Genomic DNA, 19,726 nt, shown 5'->3' with positions numbered 1-19,726 from the left:
GCTTTATTTAAATGTAATTGCCTTAACTGAAAATATCCTAATGCGGGTTTTTTTGTTCTGTCTGGTGTTTGGAAAAGTCTCCATAGCTTTGAGTCACCTATTTTGAGTTTTTAAAAGGGCTATGTCTAGTTACGGTACAGACATATTATTACACATCGAAATCTTCGTCATTTGGTTCTGCTCTTGCCTCCTGGTGTGCTTATTCACTTCGGTTTAGCTGAATAGGGAGGGAGGGAACCTGGAGGGAGTGGGAAGGGTGCAGAGACTGGAGGAAAGGTCCCCATCACATTTAGAAACAGTTGGACTTTATTTTGGTTTAGATTATTTTTATTGCATTGACTTTAAATAGTGACACAACTGCGAAAGAGCCGGAAGTCCAGAAAAACACTGGTTTTGTTCAGCTTTCTGAGTTCTACACTGTATTGGAGAATCCCTTTGAACTGAAACATCAGATGTCACCTCTTCAGTTTTTATCTTTACGGTGCATTAATTTCTTTTATTTTTCTACAAAGGGATTACTTGTTCTTTTTTATTATCTTCATTTTTCCTTTTGCATTACTGTGCCTGCAATGCACTCAGAAGGACGGGTTGTTACAGTAGTGCTTGGCAGACCTCCCCAGGAACGGAACAAAACTTCCAATTCCTAGACCTTTGCCCTCCCTGAATTAAGACCTGCAGCACAAGCGTGTACATTAGGCTTTGTACATTAGGTTTATCGCCTGAATACCCCAGCTGGTGCTGTGGGGTTTGGGCTGTAGGGAGCCTTGTTCTTGCCTGTTCCATTGCTTTTGCTCCCCACCCTTCCTGTTGGAGCTGTGGTCTGTTCAGCCACGCAAGAGAACTTGAATCAGGGTTCCTGAACCTCCTCCCGACCCCGTGCAGGACTCTCTGTACAATGTGAGTCACTGAAGTTTGGCCTCATCTTGTCTGATTATTGGGCAAATGACATCACTGGGCTCTTGCTGTGGTCTCTGGGTCTTCTGGGTGGGAGAAGCAGGGAGATGACATGGAGGTGACGCTGCTCAGCAGGAACTGCCCCAACAGCAGTGTCCCTGAGACAAAACCAGTAAGTGCAAAAGAGGATTATTAAACAAACCTAATGTGGCAAAGCTGCTTCAGTGCACTATGCAGAGGAAAAGCAATGGCCAGGTACAAAGATAGGGCACAGCAAATGGGGAAGGACACATCTGTAAATGAAAATGAAGAAAGGAAGCACATTTCCTTCCAGCTTGTCCTGAACACAGCTCTCTGTTTGCTTGTTGTTGCTTTTACCAACAGGGAAGTCAGCCTTTGAAACCCCTCTCCGGCTGTGCAGGTGGCAGTGTAAGTAGCATAAACCAGAACTTGTCAAATCCAGGAATCTGGCTTGGGGAGAGCAAATCCCAGAAAGAGGGAGGGGGGAGGAAAAACCCACCCTCAACCCCAAACCAAAACAAAAACACGATACCTAAACCAGACTTCCACTTCTGGGATCAGATCAAAACAGCAAAAAAGCCCTGAAAGATTAAACTAAGCTCAGGTCCAATTAGTTTATTGTGTTGCATGTTTCTCGAGGCGAAAGAGTTTACTTTGGAATTAAAGCACACACACACACACATAGCATAGCCCTCGACTGGACATTCAGTGCGCTAATAGCTTGCAGAGGAGTTCAGGGAAGTTGACTCTAAAAACCAGATGGGTGTCGAGAGGCACTGTTGAGGTCTCCGCATTCCTCGCCGTGTATCGACATGGGGTTGTTGTGCTGGGATGGTCAGAAACTCTGCAGCTGTTTGATTCCTCTGCTTAAGCAGCTCCGCACGCGTACAGCACAACACCCCCATAGGGCCCATATCCCCTGCAACACAGCCACTGCCAGGGACTGGTCCTGCTTGAGCAAGGAAGGGGTGGAGGAGACGGAGGGCACTGCCTAGGGGAAGTGCTCTGGGTGGCCCTTTCGGCGTGTTTGTGCCTCCAACGTTTCTTGTGGCTGTGGGGCTGTTGGGTGAGAATTGTCCCAACAAGATTTCATAAATGGATGGAATAGTTGGAAGGGACCTTAAAGCTCATCCAGCTCCAACCCCTGCCACGGGCAGGGACACCTTCCACTAGAGCAGCTTGCTCCAAGCCCCTGTGTCCAACCTGGCCTTGAGCACTGTCTGGGATAGGGTAGCTATAGCTTCATTGGGCATTTATCTTACATTGGTTGATAGCACTTTGTAACGTTTTGGCAGGCAGGATCCTGGTTGCAAATAGTCCAGAGGTGGCATGAAATTGGACAATGAATAATGAAAATATTTGCTTTTTACCTTTCAGTAAGAGCTTTGGTGTCACGTCTGGGAATAGCTCCTGGATTATTCCACCTGGGTTGAAGGCTTTGTGCGTTTCTGGTTCATTTATCACTTCAGGTGAGGGAAGGGCATCTCTTTATGCTAGAGGTGTCCTCACATGTCCTTAGTGAATGGGGAAAACAGACTCACAGAATAGTTTGGGTTGGAAGAGCCATACAAAGCTCATCCAGTCCAACCCCCTGTAATGACCAGAGACATCGTCACCTAGATCAGAGTGCCCAGAACCACATCCAGCCTGGCCTTGAATGTCTCTGGGGATGGTGCATCCACAGCCTCTCTGGGCAACCTGTGGCAGGATTTTACCATGGTATTAAAGGGTCCCATTGAACCCCCTGTCCCCTGGTCCTTGAGGAGGCTGCCATGTTCTTAGTGGATCCAGCAAAGTGGGGGCTTACCAGCCTGTGACAAGTTCCCATGAAATGGTGCTTCCAGGTGGAAGTGAGGCCAACGGGAAACCATGTGGAAAGTAATGCCCCAGTGACCCTCTTCTACAGTAGCAGAGGGTGCAGCCTTCCCTGTTGCGCTGAGGATTGGCAAAGGCATGGAGATGGTGCCAGTCTAAGGTGTCTGGCTTTTTTACTCATTTTTAAGGCTGCAGTGTTGGCAGTAGGTAAATGCCAATGGCTGTTTGTGCAAGAGCTGCTAAGCTCCTTCCATAGCATCCCTGGGCTGCCTGCCCTGGGAAGGGCATTTCTTTCAAGGTCATCCCCTGAGGACCAAGGATTGCTGTGCTCGGATGAGGTTTCCAAGGCTGCTCGGTTGGAAGCAGTGCACTGAGAGCTTCTTAGTCTGACTGGGATATGACAGATGTGAATGCAAGGACACTATGGAGAGCAGGAACCGTGGCTGAGATGGAGAACCAGCTGCTCTTCTATTCTGCTTATACTGGCCTAACTCCAAGCTCCTCCTTTACTCTGTAACATCACCTAAGATACAGCTCTGGTGCATTTGGAGAAGGCATAGGTAGGTCTACAGGGCTCTTAGGGAGCAATTAAGGTTGTGAGGCCTCTGGCAACACCTCCCAGTCGCCCACAGCAGCAAATGTCCTTGCTGTTCCATCCTCTCCGGGTCAGGGGAGTGCCTGGGCAGGTGCCCATTAGAAGGAAGGTAAGAAGCAGGGGGTGAAGTTGCTTTAAGATGAGTGTCTGAGCGAGAGAGCACTTTAGAGTCCAGGGACGAGGTGTCAGAGCAGTGCAGTGCATGAGGAAAGGACAACCTGGTTTTCCTTGGTTTATTTTCACATTTGACCTTTTGGTTCAAGAGTCCACTCACTCCAGGTCTTCCCAGCATAAAGAAAAGACACTGAACTCAATTGGTGGCTGGCAGTGGAAAGTTGTATTTTTGGACCAGAGATGTATACTTGAGGGAACCTCTTTATTAGCTTTCCTAATATTCTGGATATTAGTTGCTGCTACTGCTTTATGCTCTTGGCTCCGTGTGAGCGGTGTTTATGCTAGCACACTGCTTTGATGGCATTGGCTGGCTTCCCCAGCAGCAACTCCTAAGGTATGGTAAAACAAGGTGGAACTAGCACATGATAAATAGAACCACCTGACTTTGCTATGGCCTCACATGCCCTTGACTTTCTCTGCAGCCTGTTGATGTGGGGTTTCCCTAGCACTAAATCTTTGTGATTTTATACTGAGTTTGAGCCAAGAAGGGGGGGAAACTACTTGGTTGGTTTTGTTTGTGGGTTTATTTTCTAAAGGTCTGACTCTTGAAATAGCACCTAAGAGTCAATAGGGTTTCTGGGAGCTACAGAGGGGATTATTAATCCCATCTTTGCAGCTGGGTGATGACTATTAAGGATTGATGCATGGTTAGATGCTCTGTAAACCACAGCTGGGATAATATGAAAATTGCAATCCTAACTGGTGGTTTCCAGGTTTGGTGTTTGCTCCATGGCTGTGCTCCTTGTGCTAGGGAATTGGCCACAGAACGGGCTGTATTTATTGACTCTTGCATCCAGCCCCACTGAAAACAGGAAACCCTCAGGAATCAAAAGAATTCCATCCAAATCTCAGCCTTTAAATGGGAATCAAGATAGTGAATCACAGAATCATGGAGTGGTTTGTGTTGGAGGAGACCTTAGGGCTCACACAGCTCCAACCCCTGCCACAGGCAAGGACACCTTTCATTAGAGCAGCTTGCTCCAAGCCCCTGTGTCCAACCTGGCCTTGAACACTGCCAGGGATGGGGCAGCCACAGCTTCTCTGGGCACCCTGTGCCAGCGCCTCAGCACCCTCACAGGGAAGAGCTTCTGCCTAATGAGGAACCAAACTGAAGGGGCCTATAGGGATGCTGGGGAGGGACTCTTCATTAGGGACTGTAGTGACAGGACAAGGGGTAATGGGTTAAAACTTAAACAGGGGAAGTTTAGATTGGATATAAGGAGGAAGTTCTTTACTGTGAGGGTGGTGAGGCACTGGAATGGGTTGCCCAGGGAGGTTGTGAATGCTCCATCCCTGGCAGTGTTCAAGACCAGGTTGGACGAAGCCTTGGGTGAGATGGTTTAGCGTGTGGTATCCCTGCCCATGGCAGGGGGGTTGGAACTGGATGATCTTAAGGTCCTTTCCAACCCAAATTATTCTATAATTCTATGAAACTGCTGAGTCTTCCTAACACAACATTACTGCTTAGAGCTGGTCCCTGAAATTAGCAAGAAGTTGGTAGAAACTGGTGGCCTTGACGGTGGAAACTGGCTTTAGTAGAGCTACAGGGAGTAAGGATGAAATGTTTCATTCTCCTTTACGAATCTGTTTGCTGCACGTTCAGACTATCTCCATGTGCCATACTGTGGCATTGGGTTTTTAAATCCCTCATTGATTTGAGAGAGGATTTCTGTTTCAAAAGCAATGGCTCAGGGTGGCTTGTGAGGAACAGGGGAGGAAAGCCCGGTTTGTGTTTGTGTAACATTTGCTAGAATTGGTTAAACAGACACACATCAAAATAAATGCTGTAACCTTTCAATAATGTTTAGTCTCCCTGAGAATGAACATACTGTAAGTGTGTGTGTGTTAAGCATACACCATTAATAGTCTCAGTGACATTTGGGCTGGCTCCACAGGGGAGATGAAGGGCATGCACTGAAAATGGTATCAAAAGGGAAAAATAATCACCTCAAGTCACAGAACTAAAATTTACCAGAAGTTGCAGGAATAGAAATAGGTTATTTGGGTTCCCTTGATTGAATTTGATCTCTGTGATGTCGCCATCAGAGGCCACGACTTAGGTCCTTTCATAGCCCAGGTTTCTCCTCTGGAGTTGTGACAGGAATGGGGCCAGAATTCCTGGAGAAGTGTGACAGGTGATGGATAACTTCGGTGTTAAGTTACTTAAAGTAGTGATTTTGTCTTAAATTCTGTCTGTTTGGAATGATATAACCGTAAACTTGAATAGCTAAGGACAAAATCCCACTCCGATGGACTTTGTCCCCAGCTGGTTCACCGTGTCAGAGCAACCTGATGGTCTGCCAGTGGAAGCAACCTTCTGCTTCTGGAAGCATTCTGCCCTGAAATGAATGACAGCAGAGAGGTGAGGTTGGTCTAGGTGTCTATTAAGTAACTCCATGAAGGAAGAGCAATTTTAATGGAGAAGACAATAGTCAGTGAAGAGTTCTGTTAATGCCAGTGGCCTTAATACAGCCTTGGAGGAGCACAAACAGGATTTCTTGCTGTGGTTGGTTTTTCTTCTGTCAGAATCATGCTTTACCAGCTCACTGTTATGTGCCAAACAGCCTCTACCTTATGCTTTGTTGGAGCTAGTGATGTGCGTTTATTTCCACTAAGACTGAAGCTGAAGAAGACCATGCCTCTGAGCTGTATCAAGTCTTGCTTAGGCTCCAGAAAGCTTGGTTATTCTCTTTTTTGTTAATTTTTCTTGTCTCCCTTTATCTCTCGATGATAAGAATGGTTATTATTCCTGGACCATTGAGCTAAATTTAAATTGTTTATTGGTGTAAGAAGGCTGATGTGATTTTTGTGGTGGATCATATCATCCTACAATAAACACTTAGATAAAGGGAGATGGAATGCCTCAACCTGGTGGATTAATGACGAGTTTTAACAGAGCAAGAGTTCCATGTGATGTTCTGAAGGCCCCTGAGTTCAGCCAGACCTGGCCACAGCTGCCTTTTAAGGCTTAGGATGGTTTCTAGAGATAAGTCACCACGGATGGCTGCAGAGCATGGCACTTGCTCTTAACAGAGGACATGTGCTCAGTCTTCCTCAAACCTGTTCTTACTATGGTGCATTGCCCAGCTCTGGGGTGTAGTTGAAGTGAGTGTAGTTGCTTTGAGTACATATAACCACCAGATCAACTGTGTACCTCTTGCATTAGCTACAAGGTTTGATTTGATGTTTTTCTGTGGCTCTTAACATAAAGCAACCAGACAGAGAGGTGCTGCAGGTGAAATCTTGGGGCCTTTCTGGAATACCCCTGCTTGTAGGAGCAGTGGGCAGTCAAATGCAGATCTGTTCATTTTGTATCACCTTTGCGTCAGCCATGGCCTTGGGGAATGTTCCAAGGTGGACTGGAATAGGCTGAGATGGGGGCAAATCAGGGCATGGCTCAGACAGATGGATTAAACTGGTTTTCCAAAAGATGTCATCATTGATGTGACTCAGCATATAGCAATAGCCAAATTGGTGATCAGAAAAAGAACTCGGGGCTCATCACTCCAGGTTTGATGGCCTATAATAAGTCAGAGTGGCATCCAGATGACTCATGTTCTTGCAAGTCTCTAAGCCAATGTTTTTTAAACACAAAAGGGGCTTGGATATGCTGCTGAACTGGACCCAACCTTCCAATGGTTTGAGGTTCACCTCTTACTATTTTCTGTCTAACTTAGGCAAAGACTTATATTTAGAAAAAGAACTGAGTGTGTAAACATGAAGCACTTTGTTTAAATATTAAGCAGGTCAGGTTTTTTCACTTGAGCATGGAAATATGTAACCTAATTTGCAGAGGTGTGGAAGCCAAATCAATTTTGGGACTGGAGTGAGCCTTGCTCATTGCGCTTATGATGTGTGGATTGCTTAGAGCTATAACCAAGATGTTTGCAATTTCACTCTCTGCCCTGGAATAGTCAGTCTTTGGGATAAAAGAGGAATTATTTCCAATTGTAATATTCCAGTGGTAGGAAATTAAATTGATAATGTCTGATTGCATTTGAATAAGCGTCTAAGAGGACAAACTCTCAATTCTGTATAGGCTTTTATGTATAAACAAAACTTTGCATCCTGGGATAGCTGTACGGAACAGCAATCATAAGGTATATATTAATCATGTACATATGTCCTTAGAGGATTGGGGATGTAGATGTTCTCCCTCAGAGAGCCAAACCAGAATGAAATAGAAGTATAGAATTTGCCACTGTGATGTTTGTTTGGGGAAATTTGGGAAAACAAGGAACTATTGTGTAAAACCATTCTCCTTGTTGAGGCTTGTGGTTTGTCCTCCTCCCTCCTCCAACAATTACAGTTTGTCAAGAGCAACCTAAATGTTGTTGAGTAAAGGTCATTTATCTAGCATGATTTTCCCTTGGATTGCTTTTCACTCTGGCTGTCACAAAGATTTGATGCTGGAAGCTGCCCCAGTTCGTTAGAGAAGGAAGCTTGCTAATACAGAAAGTGCCTGTTTGGAGGCAGTTGGCTGGAGAAAGGTCTTGTCCACTATGAAGAAGTAATAGCCTGTTCTAGTCTGTTACCTTCTTGCTTGCCATATTGGTATCCAGAGAGCAATAACATCCCTACAAATGAAAACAGGAATGACATCCAAATGTAAAATCCTCCTCATTTATTGAAAATAGCATCCAGATCTACCCACTTCGGTTAGATTTGCTGCTTTGTTTTTTTTTACCTGTTTGCTCCGTGCACTGCATGGATTTAGTATGATTTTCCAAAGCAGACCTTCAAGTGCTGCCAGCAGAAGAAAATCCGACAGTGCAATATGTAAAGTACTCGAGAGGACTTCTCCAGCTCAATGCGCTTTCCAGAGGCGCCTTTCCTACCTTGCATCCTCAACAAAGCACATTCCCACAAGCTGGCATGTCTCCTGCAGTATGGTGTTCTTCCTGCAAATGCCTGTATCTTTCAGTATGTGGGAATGCCTAGCAATGAGAGCTGAATGGAGAGTGAAGTGAGTCAAGGGCTTGGACAGCTTTAGTACCATGTATCATTGGGTTTCCTGAAACTAGGTTGTCATTCCAATGCATCTTGGGCTGTTGGTGTCTGAACGTTGTTGCCAGCTGATGGTTGTCCAGGCATCCAGGTGGTTTAGCTCTGTATATGTCGGAAGCAAGCAAACAAATCCTCTGCTGTTTGGCTGGCTCTGGCTGTTGCACTTTTAGGCAGATTCAGCCTATTTTCCATGTCTTTGCCAGTTCTCAGCTGCAGGCATTTCTCAAAGCTTTGGACTTCGAATCTGGTTTGAGGCTGAGGGTGTTTGCTGCGTGCAATGAGAGGCATCCACACAAAAGCTGTCACTTCCCAGGAGATCAGTGAGCCACACAAGACTCCTCTTTAACTGCAGAAGTCCCAGGCCTCCCTTCCTAGTCAAAAGGAGTTAGATAATCATAGACTGGTTTGGGTTGGAAGGGGCCCTAAAGCTCAGCCAGTTCCAGCCCCTGCCACGGGCAGGGACACCTTCCACTAGAGCAGCTTGCTCCAAGCCCCTGTGTCCAACCTGCCCTTGAACACTGCCAGGGATGGGGCAGCCACAGCTTCTCTGGGCACCCTGTGCCAGCGCCTCAGCACCCTCACAAGGAAGAGCTTCTGCCTAAGAGCTCAGCTCAGTCTCCCCTCTGGCAGGTTAAAGCCATTCCCCTTGGCCTGTCCCTACATCCCTTGTCCCAAGCCCCTCTCCAGCTTTCCTGCAGCCCCTTCAGGCACTGGAGCTGCTCTAAGGTCTCCCCTTCAGGAGCCTTCTCTTCTCCAGGCTGCCCCAGCCCAGCTCTCTCAGCCTGGCTCCAGAGCAGAGCTGCTCCAGCCCTCGCAGCATCTCCATGGCCTCCTCTGGGCCTCGCTCCAACAGCTCCATGTCCCTCTTGTGCTGCTGCCCCAGAGCTGGATCAGGGCTGCAGGGGGGGCCTCCCCAGAGTGCAGCAGAGGGAGAGAATCCCCCCCCGGACCTGCTGGCCATGCTGCTTTTCCTAAGGCAAAGGTAGTCTCCTGCTGTTTTTTCTGGAGTATGTTTCACTCTGTGCTCCTCTCTGGCTACAAGGAGATCCTGAGGAGGTTAATGCTGTGTCGATACCCACCACCGTCACACATGCAGAAGTAGCTAGCAGCCCCACTCCACAGTGTTCAGGGTGACAGTGCAAAGTGCAGGACCCAGCCGGTGCCACAGTACAAGCACTCCAGCTATGGGGAATGGACCTGTTCCGTGGCTAAGCAGTCAGCTCCTGTCTCCAGGGCTGTCAACCTGGAACCTTTCACCAGCACTAAATTCACTTTAGGAAAATAAAATAGAGAGACAGAGAGATTAGTCAGACCTCTAAAATGCTTCAAGAAACTTTACTGTTATTATCTAAGCACAAAGTTATCCAGCAATTCCTCAGCTATTTAACCTAATAGGCAGTTGCTGACAAACGACGTTATCGAGCATCCATTCGTGAGCGAGGGGGAACGATACGATCTTGTTTAAATTGTATTTTAACAAACATGCCTATCTAACAATTAAGCTGGAGTAATTTTACTCTAATAGATAGTTTTGCTGCTTAGTATAGATATTTACATGTTCATTTGTAGCCCCCAGAGATTCCACAGCTGCCAGAATCCCAGCTGCCACCACCCCGGTCCTCCCCCTCCGACTCGCTCTCAGCTTTGGCTATGAGCACTTGGTCTAAGGAAGCACTTTAAAATACAAATCCCACTGTTTTCTTGGCCATGGAGCTGGGCTGCAGTGGAAATAGGCTGCCTGCCAGCCAGACACCCTTACTCACCTAAGCTAATTTTACCCCATCTGATGGCAAAATTAGTCTTTCTCCCTCCCTCCTTGTCAGAATCCGGTTGCACTCTACGCAATGCTGCGAAAGCCTGGCAAGGGCAATCCCCCTCTGTGCACTTGGCCGTGCAGCCTGGCCCTCATCCTGTGTTGTGGGATAGTGGCTGTGCTGCTGGGGACCAGCAGCTTCGGGCAAGATGGGCACTAGAAGAGGCAGCGTCAGTTGAAACTCTGCCATCCGATTCACGAGGCATTTCCCAGATAAGGAGCTTATAGTGGGAGGTGGCAACAGGCAACTTGGGCGCTGGCAGCATTTTTCCATTCTCCAGTTACTGTGTAGTTCAGCTTGGGACAGGCACGAGCCTGATGTAATACGCTGTGTGCTATTTCAAGGCAACGGAGCCCATGTCCTTCAGGCCAGCCCTCGGAAAGTTTAGGAGATAAGAAATCCTACTCTGAATGTTTCTTACAGTCTCAGATAAGCAAAATAGGAAATGCTTTCTTTTAACTCTGCCAGTGGAATATAGTTGTTTCATGTGAAATCCCAGGAGCAGAGTGCCTGTAGCTCAGCATTTCATTTGCACGCATGCTTTTGGCATTGATCCAGCAGGAGGTGGCAGGTAGAAATGAATGCATGGTTAGCAAATGGCAAGTTGTTAAGGAAATGTGACATTAGTTACCTGTGGACTAAGTACCAAAAGCCACACAGTGATGGACATACTCCTTTTTCCTCTGGAATAAGAAACGGAGGGTTTTGGTTTACCTTCAGGTCTTAGCTGTTGTTCTGTTACATGGATGAAGGATCTTCTGGTCCCAGTGCTTCCTTTTGCCCCCTGGGCACAGTTGGAGGCAGACTATTGAGCTAGATGGAACCTGGGTCTGATCATAAGGTTGTTCTTAGGCAGGAGCCAGCAAAACTGTTTCCCTAAGTGACTTGTCCATCAACAGGAGCAAAGCCCAAACTTCTGTATGCACTGATTTGGCATGAATAATTCTATAAGCTATAGACAAAGGGGCATATTCTCCAGTAAAAATCGATTTCTGTTTTCTAGGGATTTGGCCTAGAGCCTTTTTCTCTGATGTGCATACCAGTGTGACAGCTTTGTAAAACATTGTCAAAACCAATTCATTGTGTATTATCTTGCATTACGATCAGCTGTCCATATCAGAGCAAGGGGCGTCCAAAAGAGTTGTTTCCTCCCCTTCCCCCTAGCTGAGTGATAAACGCCATACCAAAGGTGCCTGTGAGGGTTGGAAGGCCAGAGAATCTGTTCCGTTTGTTTCCCCATTTCAAACAAAACTTAACCATAATCAAGGAGGGAGGCAACATTGCTCCCCTTGGCAAACAACCTCAGAATAAGTGAACTTGCTGGAAAAAGTTATAGTTTGCTCCTGAAGAATAGCCTGAGGGTACCGATAACACAGCACAATCTGACTTGTGCTTCCTGCATGGCAAAGGGAGTGAGCATCCTCCCTAAATCTCGAGCTGACCCCTCTTTGCAAGGTGGCGGATGCGTTCATTTATGAATAGGCTCAATTGGAATCAGGCTGATAGAGCAATGACTTTGGGAAATTCCTCCTCTTCCGGAGGGTGGGAATGCATCTTCTGAAGTGTCTTGAGGATAAGTGGTTACCCATGGAAATAATGATCCTTTGGAGGCTCCAAGGACAGGCAAAGCACTACATTGAGAGATTTTCCCCAGTCTTCTGTAAGCTTTCCAGAGATCAACCAAAATGCCCTTGCAGGAAAGTGTCCCAACTAATGGGACACTGCAAGTGGAGGTCACCATTGACAGCTTCCTGCCAGAAGGTACCTTGAACCAATAAGTTAGCCAAATGTAGAGGTGTTAATGCAGAGGATGGTTCTGGAGAGCATCTCCCAAACCAGACCCAGAGAGGGAAAGCAATGTCTTAGTAACCAAAGTCATGGAAACATTTTCCTCTGCCTATCCTGTATTCAAAAACTCCTGGAAGGAGACTCCTTCACATCTTGCGTAGAAAAGCTCTCAGCCTGCAGCAAACCCCTGCTGACATTTGTCCCATGGCCTCTTGTTACTGCCACCTGCTGAAGTACCTTCCCCTTCTGACATGGAGGATGTCAGATTAGACACCAATTTTGGTTGAGCTCAAGATAAAGCCTTGGATGTTGGCGTTCAGTGCTTTAAAGTGAAATGGAGGTGGATCTGGTCTCAAAACTTCACGTGGAGGGAAAAGTTGAATCCCATTGTTTTGAAAAGTTGGAACTGAAACACTTGGACTTTTTCAGAAGCTTTTGTTTTCTGTTTGTTTTCCTTTCTTTCAGCCAAAACTATTAGCTTAATTCTATATAGCTTCAAGAGCAATTGTGAATGGGCCAGAATTTTACTTACAGCTTCAAAAACCCTGAACCCAAACCCCAAACCTACCTTAAAACAAATGCCCTCAGGTGCAGCTGCCTCGAGAAGAGGCCATGTGCAAAGGTAACAGCCAGGCTTATGATTTTGTAGTGCTTTCAACCTAAAAGTATGACTTTGTTTCAGTTACTTGTGCAGGCTGAAGTTTTTCCTGCTGGTTCATCTCTTCAGACTCTTGAGCCAAAGTTGTCTTCTCTTTCCAGGAACAAATTGGGAGGAAATTGTTTTGTATTGCCCATTAAAAACCCTGAACAAGCTCACAGCTGTTTCAATGTGAACCTCTCCAAACATCCACACAGAAAGACCTGACTTTTGTTAATAGGGTGAGGGGGCTCACTCTGCTGATGCACATCTTTCTGGTCCTAAATCTGCAGCTAATTCTGTCTTCAGCTGTGCATGTTGCATGGTTCTAGAGCCCCTGCTCCTCAGCTCTGTCAATGGATAGGAGTGGAAGAAACTGCTGTCCATGCTCACATAGCTTCATTTGCTCTCCATCCCAGCTCATACCTGAAGGAAGGATCAGTGCCTTGAGTGAGGCAGCCCTGAGGACCATATAATGGTTGTACTGGGGTCATTGTACATGGGGAACACAGTTTGATTGCACAGGCAAGCATAACTCAGGGATTTCCTAATCACTGAATCTTGACTCTGCAACCTTATGAATTTTCCCCCATCTGTGGTGCTGTAATTCACTGCTAGAATTGCAACAGATGGCTGGGTGGTTTTTATAAACCGTGATACAGCAGAAAGCTGAAATAGGGAGAAATGGAGAGTCTTGGGGTGTCTGACGTTATATACTGTGTGAAGTGCCAGGTTCTGATGCAAATATACATCAGGCATTACCTGGCTATAAAATGGAGTTTTCCTAATCAATGTTATAAAAGTCCCTGCTTATATTTTTTTGATAGCTCACATACACCACTTTCTCCTGGGTAGCGGTGTGGCAATAGCTGCTTGCCACTCTTATAGCTTACATGGCAGCTTCATGGGGCTGTTCAGCCTGGAGAAGAGAAGTTGCCTCATAGTAGCCTTCCAATATCTAAAGGGGGCCTAAAGGGGCACAGGAGAGGGACTCTTCATCAGGTACTGTAGTGATAAGACCAGAGGTGATGGGTTTGAACTGAAACAGGAGAAGTTCAGGTTGGATATAAGGAAGAAGTTCTTCCCTGTGAGGATGCTGAGGCGCTGGCACAGGGTGCCCAGAGAAGCTGTGGCTGCCCCATCCCTGGCAGTGTTCAAGGCCAGGTTGGAGTGAGCCTTGGGTGACATGGTCTAGCGTGAGGCATCCCTTGCCAAGGCAGGGGGTTGGATGATCTCGAGGTCTTTTCCAACCGAAACCATCCTATGATTCATGTGGCCTACCTACACTAACCTGAGATGGAGCGCAGATGTAGGAAGGTCTGTCTGTCTTGCAGGCTGCAAGCCGAGGATGGGTGATACGAGTTTGGAGAAGGGAAATGCAACTTTTTCCCCAAATCTTTGTCTTACCTCATGCACATGAGCGCAGAGTTTTAGAGGAGATTCAAGTTATCTTTACAGAGAGCTTCTGTTTCTGTAGACCTCTGCAATTCCTGCTTTCACAGCACCAGGTATGTCAAAACATGATGTCAGAGGCTGGTTTGGTGGCATCATAGTTCAACCAGATGCAAGATGAAAATCCTAGGCAAGGTTTCCTGCCCTCCTTTGAATTCTGATGAATTTTGGAGAGCTTAGAGCAGAAGCAGCCAAACATCTGCATTTTTTGGGAGTCTTTCAAACAAATCTCTGAACTTTGTTTGGGCTATCAGTGATCTAAGAAAATGTCAGAGTTTTCCTAATTTTCTATTGGGATGAGCAAACCGGAGTAAACTAGAGAATATAGGGACCAATCCCTCGCTCCCCAGTGCTGGGGAGAAATGTTGCTGTTCCAAATGATGTCTGCCCATCATAATTATCTTTAAAATACACTTTGCAAGTTATACAGAAAGGGGCTGCATTTTACCTTTGCAGAGCAGCTACTTGGAAGTGCTGTATTGATTAAAGATTAGACTTACTCTTATTATTAATTGATTGTTGTCATTATGTCTACTGTCATTGCAAAGTCCTCCAGGTAGACACTACATGGGATGGCAGAACATGTGGAGAAATGAGACATTTAAACGCTCAAGAACATTGCCAATGCTAAAAGCAAAACCAGAGCTGTTCACAGACTGCTGGTAGGGCCAGTGGATTTAATGGGACAGGTTGGCCCTTCTTAGGATGTGTGGGATGCAGGAGAGAAGCTTTGCCTGCTCCATGATCAGGATACTGGCAGCTTGAGAGGCCGTGCAGGTAGTGAAAGAGGCCTTGGTGAGAGGCAAAGAGGGCAATTCTGGATACCGCATACCTGCCCTGCTTCACCGTGATGCTATCATACGGAGCCTTGGGCTCTGTGCATTGCTGGTAGTTGTTTGGGGATTTGGTGGTTTAGCAGCAGATTTTTTGACTGTTTTGTCAAGCCCTGGATCAGCTTGAGAAAAGTTGCGAGTCTGCTACTGTAGGAATATAGAATCCCAGCCTGGTTTGGGTTGGAAGGGACCTTAAAGCTCCTCCAGCTCCAGCCCCTGCCACGGGCAGGGACACCTTCCACTAGAGCAGCTTGCTCCAAGCCCCTGTGTCCAACCTGGCCTTGAACACTGCCAGGGATGGGGCAGCCACAGCTTCTCTGGGCACCCTGTGCCAGCGCCTCAGCACCCTCCCAGGGAAGAGCTTCTGCCTAAGAGCTCATCTCAGTCTCCCCTCCGGCAGGTTAAAGCCATTCCTCTTGGCCTGTCCCTACATCCCTTGTCCCAAGCCCCTCTCCAGCTTTCCTGCAGCCCCTTCAGGCACTGGAGCTGCTCTCAGGTCTCCCCTTCAGGAGCCTTCTCTTCTCCAGGCTGACCCAGCCTGACTCTCACAAAATTCTCTGTAGATTTTGCTGGTCAGTTACCATTTCTCTTGTCTGAGAGTTTTTGAGAATCATCACATAGAGGTAAGAGAAACCTTGAGCCAGTATTACCCACCTTCTGCTACAGGGTGTACAGGAGATTCTCTTTGCTGCTCAAAGAGCATGCTACTACTGCAGAGAAAATTGTCATAAGGTAACATCATTATTTTCAGGAGATATTTTTCACTTAATATAATCACTTGAATTTCTAATTGAGGCTGCCTGTGACATCCTTTTAATCTAGTAATGGTATAACTCCATAACCGTCTATTTGAAATGTCAGCATTAGGGAGGGAGGATGAGCTGGGTAGCCGGGAAATGTGTTCATCCCTAATGCAATTATTAATACTCTTAAATAACTTGCTCAGAAAGAGGGAGAGTGAGCTGCTGACTGCATGTTCAAAGTTCCTTCCCCACCTTGGGATCCATTTTCATCCCTGGTGGAGGTGTGGAAGAAGGCAAGCCAAAGCAATGACATAGCTTCTGCCTTTAGTCCCTGCTAGGAAAACATCCTGTTACACCTAATATCCTCCGCAGCGATCGCTTGGCTGGCCTCAGCCCAGAAACCTTCCTGCTAACGCCGGAGCCTCCTGCAGCACAGCAGCAGACACTGGTGACAGCCACTCGTGAGGTGTGGCTCTGACTCACGCTTCATCCTGCCCATCCACCCCAAAACATGTCCATGGAGCGGGGCCCGTGCTGCCTTCATCCACATGGTCCTGCAGCCAAGCCCAGCGCCCATTCCAATGCTGCTTCCAAGGCTGCCTCTTGTGCTTTTTCCCTTTCTGGTTTCTTCCATCCCTTCTGGAGGCCTCGATATCCCTCTCCTTAAAAAAACTAGACTGATGCTGCTCAAAGTGTCCTAATGGGTAGGAGAGGTGTGACTTGGTTCCTCCGTGTTCCATGGTTGGGAGTGTTGCATCTGCTCCCTGTTGTGTGATTAACATGGATACAGCAGGAGCTGCCCTGCACGTTCTCCCTTCCCCTTGTCTCTCCTCTGGGCAATGCTCTGAAAACCTGGAGACAGAGTGCTTCTAATACGTTGATTCTTTTAATCGGTGAAGAAGTGCAGGAGGGAATCAGTCGTGGTGGACTGTTGGGCTTATTTTTGAACCAGGTTTTATTCCCTTAGTTCAACTATAATGGGACTGCAGGAGGCTTTATGATGAGCTGTAAAAACTTACCGCTGAGTGTGGTGGTTTAATGGTCACAGGGACTTTCAAACAAGAATATAGTTTATTTTTATGTCATATCCTTTTGAAAAGAAAGGGGGGGGGGGAAGCGGAAAGTCAGGATGTACTTTGCAGGGAGGAGGAAAAATAGGCAATGAATGCTTCCAGGAGCTGGATGCTGCTTTGGAGGGAGAAAGGGCGAAGTGGTATATAAAGAAGGACAGGTACCATTTACAAGTGGGAAGGGTGAGGGGAGAGAATGGAAAATGAGAGTAATGGGAGAAAGAAAATGAATGTGGAGGAGTTGGACAGTATGAGAGGGGAAGGAGGCAATTATGGAAAGGGAAAGGAGAGGGGAGGTGAAGGTTACGTTGAGAGGAAAAGGTTTTGGCAGGAGGGAAGAGTGATGGACTTAACGGGAGGTGGCTGCTGAGAGAGGAGGGAGGGATGGTGGCTGGGTGAGAGCTTGGTGAGACCGCCGGGTTTCTGTGCTGCTCCTGGAGTGCTGGTTGGACCCTGATACGTGATTTCTGGGAATTTAAGGAAACACAGTTCCAATGTTATGTTCACTGCTCATGCTACTAGTTTCTGCACAAGAGCACTCTTTCCAAAGATGGTCTGTGTTTGGGATTTGCATAGAAAGCAAGATTGCTAAGCAGGAACAGCCTCAGGTAGTCCAAGTGTCTAAACTCCTCTCTCAGTGATGAGTCCCCAGTTAGCCCTGTCAAAGATAGGCCTTAATGGTTTTAATCCGAAGTGAATATGGCTTCTGCTACATGCTCTGCCCTGGCAGACCTCAAAGAAAGGCAAGAGCCCATTGGAGCTAACAGATTCTCTTGTATTCAGAGTAAACTGAGAAAGTAGCTTTCATAATCCCATTGAGCCCTCAGGCCATGAATACCCAGACACAAAGGCTTGGCATGTAGCAGGATTAGAAGGGCATAAAGAGGTGTCACCTCCTGCTTTTCCTGTTAAGGAATGAGTCTCACAACATCATTTTAAAGTCAGCCTCCACCAACCAGCCTGAAATCCAGCACCAGAGTATTTCAGTTGCAACCTGTGCCCACTCCCTGTTAGAACCTCATTGTTAAGCCTTGATAATGTTATCCCTGTCTCAAAGACCTCCCAGGCCTTTAGGAGATGTAGAGATAAGGAGGTCTGGAGCCATTGGCAAATTGAGACAAGAAAGAATTTCCCTTCCCCTGAAGAATGCCAGTGAATTAATTTTATGCAGATGAAATACTTGGCTTAAAAACCCAACGTACACCCCCCCCAAACAAACAAATCCCCAAACAGAAAACAGGATGTCTCATGACTGGAGAAGGAAATAGTGAAAGTATCAAAGAGCCTTAAGGCCAAAAAGCATTTATTCCTCACTCTGAAGAAGAGCAGCATAGAATTAATGGTCTCTGGAGGAGGGATAAGGAAGCTACAAGCAACAGAAGTAATTATAGTGAACTGTTGTTGTGGTTTAACCCCAGCTGGCAACTGAGCCCCACAGAGCTGCTTACTGCCCCTCTAGTGGGGTGGGGAGAGAATCAGAAGGGAACAGTGAGAAAACTTGTGCGGTGGGGTAAAGGCAGTTTAATAGGTAAAGGAAAATCCACACGTGCAAGCAAAGCAAACCAAGGAATCAGTTCACCACTTCCCATAGGCAGGTGCTCAGCCATCCCCAGGACACCAGGGCTCCATCACATGTAATGGTGACTTGGGAAGACAAACACTATCACTCCCGACATCCCCTTCCTTCTTCTTCCCCAGCTCTATACACTGAGCAAATTGTTACACTGTCTGGAATATCCCTTGGATCAGTTGGGGTCAGCTGTCCCGGCTGTGTCCCCTCTGAATCCCTTATACACCCCGAGTCTACTCACTAATGGGGGGTGAGGAGCAGAAAAGGTCTTGACTTAGTGTAAGTGCTGCTCAGCAGTAATTGAAGCTAACCAGTGGCTCTGAAGAAAGTTAACTGTACCCCAACCCAACTGTGCAGAAAATCAACCTTTCTGAATGGGGTTATATCTTGACCAGTTGTCAATGGATAATGATAGCTTTTCCTTTGGATCCTCCCAACCAGACTTTCCTACAAAGTGAAACCCTGGAAGGCCTGAAGCTTTCCTTACAGTGCTGCAGGTTCCCTGGCTCCGTGCCTGCTGGGAGCCTTATGTGGGGGCATCCAACAGCAGCCAGATGGATAAGCGGACATGTAAGATACTTCGTGCGAGCCTTAAATGTTGAGCTGTGGTACAGCAGTAGAGATGCCACTGTGGATTTCCATTCAGTGCCTTATTGCCTGAGATGAACCACTAAAAACCAAGGAGATATCCAGGAGAGAAGTGCTCCACTCCTCTGACCTGCTTCCCACCCGGGTATGTGCGTGCTGCCTGCTGTAGACATTAAGGCTGTAAAAGCTCATTGTCAAATCAATTCTGCTCTTACAGAGACTGGAGAGACCAGGAGTGCGCCTTGAAAGACTTTAAATCTTGCCCCTCCCTGATGATTTGCAAAGTTTAATTTCTGTAATGGGCTCTGGTGACAGAGGCATTCACTGTTTTTCCAACAGGAATTGCTGAATGGATGAATGAGTCATTCTGTAGGCGGGAGATATAATGGCAGCTTTCGATATTCCTGATTCTAAGGGTGGGAAGATTGTGTAGGAGGGGAGGAATGGGGTACACTTGAAGTGAAATTATCTACCTTGCTTCCCCTTCATCAGGCAGCCCCTCCTTCCCTCCAAGTCCCTTCCTGGCCCTGGTATCAGGATAATGCTGGAAGAGGGAAAGGGAAAGCTGAGGGACCTCCTGTGGGAGATGAAGTTTATAATATATGCATTTGCCTGGAAATGCCATAAGAAATTAATATTACAGAAACAGTGGGTCTGCATTAATATTTTAATCTGAAATGAATATTTAATTTGAAAGCTTTGATTTGAAAGTGAATGAGACAGCC

The 19,726-nt window shown here is 46.8% G+C and overlaps 1 protein-coding gene across 1 annotated transcript in view; it reads left to right on the top strand.

The window, feature by feature from the left end:
• Nucleotides 1–19,726, top strand: part of PAPPA (pappalysin 1) — a 365,052-nt gene that overhangs the window by 151,912 nt on the left and 193,414 nt on the right. The window lies entirely within an intron of this gene.

This window comes from Pezoporus flaviventris, unplaced genomic scaffold (genome assembly GCF_033815535.1).
Source record: "Pezoporus flaviventris isolate CSIRO_AGI_PZ_B2104156 unplaced genomic scaffold, CSIRO_AGI_Pfla_v1 ptg000097l, whole genome shotgun sequence".
NCBI classification, from domain to species: Eukaryota; Metazoa; Chordata; class Aves; order Psittaciformes; family Psittacidae; genus Pezoporus; species Pezoporus flaviventris.
Note: the sequence above shows the minus strand (reverse complement) of the source record. Positions and strands in the feature narration are given on the sequence as shown.